This window comes from Haemaphysalis longicornis, unplaced genomic scaffold (genome assembly GCF_048455015.1).
Source record: "Haemaphysalis longicornis isolate Haplotype H1 unplaced genomic scaffold, Haemaphysalis longicornis Haplotype H1 scaffold_1, whole genome shotgun sequence".
Taxonomy (NCBI): Eukaryota; Metazoa; Arthropoda; class Arachnida; order Ixodida; family Ixodidae; genus Haemaphysalis; species Haemaphysalis longicornis.
In genome coordinates this window covers 297,560,635-297,567,732 of record NW_027526203.1, presented here as the reverse complement: position 1 = coordinate 297,567,732, position 7,098 = coordinate 297,560,635, and the positions used below count along the sequence as shown (strand labels likewise).

The following is a 7,098-nucleotide window of genomic DNA, read 5'->3' as shown; positions in this document are numbered from 1 at the left end:
AAACGGTCCAAATGCGTGGTAGGGTCATTGAACTTCGTCGCAACACATTGGTCAAGGGCGTGGACACGACGGTGCGCGAACACTGGCAATCGAACCGTAGAATTGGCAGTGTCGCCGACAACGAGGCGCCGAAGAACTCTTGTGTTGCAAACTTCACGGCTGCACAACTCGGGAAAACAATTCCCAGTGATCATGCAATGCCCCTAATGCGAAACCGATCAGTTTTCATGATTGTGCTTTGTACGCCCAATTAGCACTTAATCTTTTTATTATTACTATTTATTTATTTTTTGAGCTCAACAAACAACCTCCGTCTCGAGCCACGGCATCTGCGGCGCTTTTCAGCGCAAAACTCTCGTATAGCGTTTCGTGACGCCCGCACGCCCCCCTATAAAAGGGGCACTGCCGCTGCCAATTTTTGTGGGCGGCGACCATAGCCTCCTGCATTGCTTGGTCAAATGGTCAAATTGTAGCAGGGGTTGCTCTCGCCCGGCAAGAACATGAAACAGCCACCACAGCTTATGAATAACGTTTTGCTTCAGTGAATACATTATGGTTTGATTCCTCGCAGCTGTGGCGTATAATAAGCTAAACTGGTTTAGCTTTTCTCGAGTGGTTGCTTATGTCAATATACCGCTTATAACGAAATGTTTCGCCGTCTTGCTGACTTCGCTATAACGAGGGATTACTGTATCTGTATTCTACATGTTTCCTCTTAGTTTTACGGAATAGCAAGCTCAGTTTAAGCCAATCTTTGCAGCGCGTTATTTGTTTTCATCAGTAAACATGCAATAACAAGAAGTTTGTGTTCCCCCTCGCCCCCTACTTGTTGCTTATCCCTGCTCCATTTATATGTCCCATTTGAACTTCAGCCTTCGTAATATCGCTCAAAAACAGTCACTTTCAAAAGCTATCATGACTTTTCTATACTCGTCGTGCTAGTCGCACTTTTCTTATGGAGTTGATGAACAAATTTTTACTTTTTTACGGTGAGGTGCCCACAATAATTTGAAGATATATGACTCAACAACGAAGCACCTTATTTCTATACCCGTTTTTTTTTTTTCATTCACTTTTCCTAAAGGTATATACGCATACGACGTATACACGCAAACATTTCTTGGCGGCGTGCATCTGACACATGAGTTTCTTGAGGACAGATTGGACTTACAATAAATCTAAGCGGCCGCTTTTGTTGGCTATGGACGCGTTTCCGTGAAGTCCAGTCCCCGCGAAATTTGTGAACGTGTGCAATGAAGCGTCGCTGTGCCACACCTAGTAAAAAAGCCAATCAATTAGGCACGACAGTCACGCGCTGAAAAATCAATACCTGCAGTGTAAATCAACTTAGATCCGTGTAAATGACACCCAAATAATGACGTGTTTTAAGCAGAATTTCACTGATGTACGAAACCAACTTTTCCATTTTGCGAATGCGCTCTTATTGGAACATCCGTGCGCTCAACGGTTCGCACCAGCCCCTGCAGGCCGTGTCGCTCATGCAATTGGTATACCGATTGTCTCATCTTATAGTGTGATTTAGTTATTCTAGAAACCCACCACAGTGGCTGCGCTGAGTCCAAGGATTGAGCCCGAGGACGCGGGCTCGATTGCAGGCCGCGGCAGCCGCTTTTTGTGTGTGTGTGTGTGTGTGTGTGTGTGTGTGCGTGCGTGTGCGTGTGCGTGTGCGTGTGTGTGTGTGTGTGTGTGTGTGTGTGTGTGTGTGTGTGTGTGTGTGTGTGTGTGTGTGTGTGTGTGTGTGTGTGTGTGTGTGTGTGTGTGTGTGTGTGTGTGGAGGCGAGAAGCGGAAATGCCCGTGTGTTCGGGATTTCGGTGCACGTTAATTAGATCCCCAGGTAGTCAAAATTAATCCGGAGCCCTCTACTACGGTGCGCCTCATCGCCTGTGTAGCGTCGGCGCATGAAACCTCATAATCAGTCAAATCAGATATTTTAGGGCGATTTTAACACATCATTAAACTTAAAGAGCAAAACACAGCTGCTGAGCACCGATAAAGCCGCGCAGCTTTCACCCTCAACTGTGCGTTGTCACGTATGGCCAACTATCGGGCTGTTTTCGTGAGTCTTTTACAAATGCCACTCGGGTGCGTTTTTGTCCATGTGCATGCCGCATATATTCAGGAAACTGACCAAATGCACAGCGCCTGCTAATTAACCCAACGCGCGCGTGAAACGGACGGCGCAGCATTTCGACGTCGTGAGGCACGAATGAGAACTTGGGTTTCATTGCCGTGTGTTATCTTGCAATCATTATTTGCTGAATAAATAAATAAACAAACTGGAATTTCAACAAGAAAGTAGCTTTTTATGCCATCGTCAAATGGTATCTACTCCGACTTGGTTTCATTTAAGTTCCATAGCCGCTCACTTCACCATGACATCATACCGAAATTTAACGCGGCCTCTTTACAATGGAGATGTGTTCTTTTGGGAAACGTGCACCATATGGAAAGACAAAGTGATCGGGTATACGCCGTGTTTTTCATTCGACGTGTTGGCCGTATCTTTAAGAAGTTCGCGCACATTTCTTTCATAACTGCCTGAAAACAGCATCCAGAAATGACTTCCCAACTTTCCTTTCCTATTGTTAAAACATTGCGCGCCTTCCTTTGGTAGTAAACGGTTGCATTATAAAAAGGTAATCGTGCATCGACAAGGAAAATTTCCAGTTCCATTTTGCTAAGTTTTCACAAGCGACTCGCACTGTTAACTTTCTCTCTTAAAGGAGTACTGACACCAAATTTTTGCTTCATGTTTTTATTCGTTAGGTGTAATAGGTGTAATATTTGGTAAATGTTGCCGTGAATGGGTATTCTAGCGATTGCGCGATTACAATGGCGACCTTCGGAAGCCTATTTATGGCCCCTTTAATGCATGCATGGCCGGGTTGTTTTATGTTGCCGCCTGTATATCCTTAAACAAAAATAATCTAGATAGAAGGCTCAAACATTGCCTTGTTGCTGGATCCTCATAATTGCTCGAAAAAAATTAATTTACTGGAGAAATTTTATATGCAAGCTATATAAATTTCTGTGCATCATATGGGTGTGCGAGCCGTATACATGTCGCCAGCTAATTACAATCGTGTGTTTTCCCTTCATATATACATTGCCGCAGTAATTACGGTTGATTTATGAAATAGATTCAAGCCCAAAGTTCATGTACTTTAAATTGCCCCCTTCTTGTGACATTTAGTCACTGTTATAGCCCCTCTGATCAGCGAACGTTCCAACTAGTCCACACCTTGCACCTTTGTTTGAAATAGACAACATGAAGTGGGCTGTTTTATATTTCAACTTCCCCATAGACATTTCACCTACCCCGAGCGCCAAAGTCAGAGCACCATGATATTGTAACATATATGAAACAATAAAACAAAACAAAGACCTAACCCTGGTGTGACACCCATTTTCCAGGAGATACTGCCTGTACGAAAGCTCATTGGAGCTATTTCAAGGATCTTTTCTCATTATACAAACGAACCTTCCAAGTAACCTGAAAATTTTTGCTCTTGTTCCCTTCCAATAGCATTGCACACACTATCTTCAGATTTTTCCTGGTGTAATTTTTATTCGTAAGAGGTTCCAATGCATCGAACACTTGTCGCGTTCTGCTTGGCGCGAAACGAAATACAGCAGGGCGCCAGGCGTCTCGGAACCCCGCCTTTTTCCGAGACTTCAGCTGGGAATCAGGCACGCTGTCTCGCGCATTCCTTTCTTCCTGCATGCCTTATTTTTTGTTTTCGTCGACGCTCCGTCCCGTCCCGTCCCTTCTGTGTGTCGCGAAGGAAGTTTCAGCAGCCGAGCGCGAGTTGGGGATGGCCGAAAAAAAAAAAAAAAAAAAAAGACAGAAAGAAAACGCTTTTGTCCTTGGCCAGCGTCCTACCCTCCTCTCACACGCGCACACGTGCGCGCCCCTCGCAGAGGGGTCCTCCCCTCATGCTTCTGGCAGCCGGTGGTGGGTTGGGAAGAGTAGACGAAATGCGCGCGCTTTTTTCAGAAAGGAGCAGCCATAGTGACAATCAAACGGAATGGAGAAGGAACCATGTCATACGAAATATTGTTGTGTGGCCGCATGTTACGGCGAATATTTGCGGGCCGGAAAGTTCATAGCAACCGACCAGTGAAGGTAAGCGCTCGATTTTCTGAGCTCGCCTCGTTCTTTCGAATGCAGTTTACTTCGTAAAAGAGCGGGAACAGGATTGCCCTCCCGTTTCTAACTTCTAAGCATATCCTTGCTTTTGTGAATGCGTACGGTTGTAAAAGGGGAACACGTATTCACTTAAATTTTATGGAAAGAGTATAATGAGAAATCAGGTGGGCGCTCAGTAGTAGATTTTTTGTTATGATGCTGAAATCGAGTGTATATATGTTCTGCAAGAACCTTGATATGTACGATTGGCTTTTAATTTACTTCTCGCCGCAGCTGCTCACGAACGCGAAAAATACAACTAATAAATATAACTTTGTTATGTTTAATTTCACGCGAGTTTCGGCGGCATGCTGTAACGGAACACAATTTAGCGTTAAGCCATATGTTATCAGCTGCTTATGCGAACCATCTTACGATGTAAAACAACGCCTGACGTCTTTGTAGTATTCACATATTTTCCATGTGAAAGGCTGGTCTACGTCGGATGCTTATAACTATAAAGAAAATAAATGACAAATAAAAATAAATAAATAAAATGATCAAAAATAAATAAAAATAAGAAAATAAAACAGCTCAAGCCAGTTTTTAGCACATTTTTCGAGAGCAAAAGGTAAAATTAGGCAACCAAAAAAATACACGGTTGTAATTTCATCTAGTTGTACATGTAATGTTTCCCTTCTTTACATTTGCCTGTTTACTAATTTTTGTTCGTTGCGTTTTTATGTTTATGGCCATTGAGGTAATTATCGTCCTCTTTCAATGATTGCCGACGTACCACGTCGTCATCAGTTGGTCGGCTTCTCTTGTTAATTGAAAATTCTCTGGCAAGCTGTCTGATCGAAGTCTTTTCACTTAATTACTCAATGGCCTGGAAAGAAAGCTGTAAGGTATTTTATATAATTCAGTATTTTGTCCTTTTCTGTTTTCCAGGGATGCTTGAGAAACCAACTCAAGCGATGTGCGTCATAAAGTTGGCACGGGCATTAGAAAAAGTTAAACAAGCAAGACAAAGTGAAAAGTGAAGAGGCCTGTTTTGCTATAATATTCCTTCCTAAAGGTAAGGTTTTCTCTATTAGCTAAAATTTGCTTCACTTCAGTTTTCTGAACCACTTCTATACACTCTGTTTTGTTTCAGAAATACCTTATGATTTACCAGCACCACAACATTGACACACGAATAAGCTCATCTGGCAGCAAGCGTCATCCAAACTGCAGGTGAGCTTCTGAGCACCCTGTGTGTTAGAGCAATGCCATTTTGTTTGTTTTCCAGGAATGGCAGTCAAACCTCATTTGAAGTGCCAGTACAAGAAAATTGATGAGGCCATATTGTATGCCAAAAGTCCTGGTGTTCTGAGAGGTGAGACATTGTCTATGCTGTAATTCTCCTAAACTACAGCTTTTTTTCATTTCGCAGAAGCGTGGCAGTAACAACCCCATGTTACTGGGTTCATGGCCGTCAAGTATGTCATCAAACTGACTTGTCAAGGCAGAAGAACAAGCAAGCCCAGGAGGAGAAAAACGAAGACAACGGCTGAAACAGCGTACTTGCGAAATTCAATTGCTTTAACACAATACGTATTCGGATCGATTGTTAATGGTAAAATAAAACGCACATGTTCTTTCATCTTAAAGAGTGTCAGTGTTGTTATTTACGCTAGCTGGCATGTTCCTTGCTTTAAAATTCCGCCATTTCTTAGTTTGTTATTTTGCCGGACTGCCTTAATTGTGTGTGTTGGTCAGTGTAGGGATCAAATGTATAAACATGCAGTCTAAAATGCCAGTTTATACCTTTCAGGAGTTTATGAGGACGACGTTTGAAGTGCTCGCTTATCATGCAGTCAACAATCGTCTGTCTAGGAAAAAGTTAACTTATAATATTTTCATCTAGTTATTGTTGCATGTATATTAGATACATGTAACTGTAAGTTACCTGTACATTGCTGCAGTATCATCGCTTCGTAAGAGAAACATTGCTTGAACGTCATATCAACAGTGCGCGGATGCGGCCCTCGTGGGGAAAAAACGTATCTGTAAAGTCGCGGTAACGTTGTAGGAAGCATCGCTTGAACATGATAGCGACGTTTTCTAAATGTTACCCGCACGTTGGAAAAATATAGCTGGCAAGTTACCGCAAAATTGTAGGAATGTTATTGCAACTTCATAAAAACATTGCTTGAACGTTGCAGCAACGTTCTTTGTATGCTAACTTCATGTTAAAAGTGTGGATCTAAAGTTGCTGCAAGATTGTAGCAATGTTATCACAACGTCCGAATGGTACAGGGATATGCCTAAATGTGGTATGCACGTTGCGAAAATGTAGCTGAAAAGTTGCTGCAATGTCATCAGAAAACGTCTCATAACGTTGTTCAAATGTGTCCCGCACGTGGCTGGAAGGTTGCTCCAAGAGTGTAGCAACGTTGACGAACGTCAGAAACAACGTTATCCAAACATTAAAACAACACCCTTAAAACGTTGCCCCCATGTTGGAGCAATGCTAAAATCATGTTGACGCAATGTTTCTGGGAAACATTGCACTAACGTTAAAAAAAGCGGACATTAGCCACGTTTTGGCAACGTTAAGGGGAAACGTTGTGGAAATGTTCGGGCAACATTCTGTGCTACTAGGGCACTTGACGTGACCTTGCTTGACTACTTCTTCGTGCTTGACTTGATTCTTCCGATGAAGAGGTGATGGAAGCGACATGAAAATGTAAAATTACCCCCATCGTCCCGCGTATGAGAACACCCGCATGTGATGGAAAGGCATCCTACGCGTTCACAACACGTTTCACGCGATGTAGAGAATCAACCCAATGGAAACGCCTGAACCACCTGAACCCCCACATGCGCCGCATCACTCCAGGGTTCCCTCGCGGGGAGATGGAGGCAATTTTTTTTTTGGCAGTTTTTTGTAGTCTGTTGTCGG

At 43.1% G+C, this 7,098-nt stretch overlaps 1 long non-coding RNA gene across 2 annotated transcripts; it reads left to right on the top strand.

Moving 5' to 3' along the window:
• The first annotated feature begins 3,982 nt into the window (after positions 1 to 3,982).
• LOC144148746 (uncharacterized) lies at positions 3,983 to 5,803 on the top strand. 2 transcript variants are annotated; one of them, XR_013318051.1, is made up of 5 exons: positions 3,983 to 4,148; positions 5,103 to 5,229; positions 5,308 to 5,387; positions 5,443 to 5,529; positions 5,587 to 5,803. It is a non-coding gene; the product is annotated as an uncharacterized LOC144148746 (long non-coding RNA). The 2 variants fall into 2 exon arrangements; XR_013318050.1 differs by having other exon boundaries at positions 5,308 to 5,529.
• Positions 5,804 to 7,098: the final 1,295 nt, after the last annotated feature.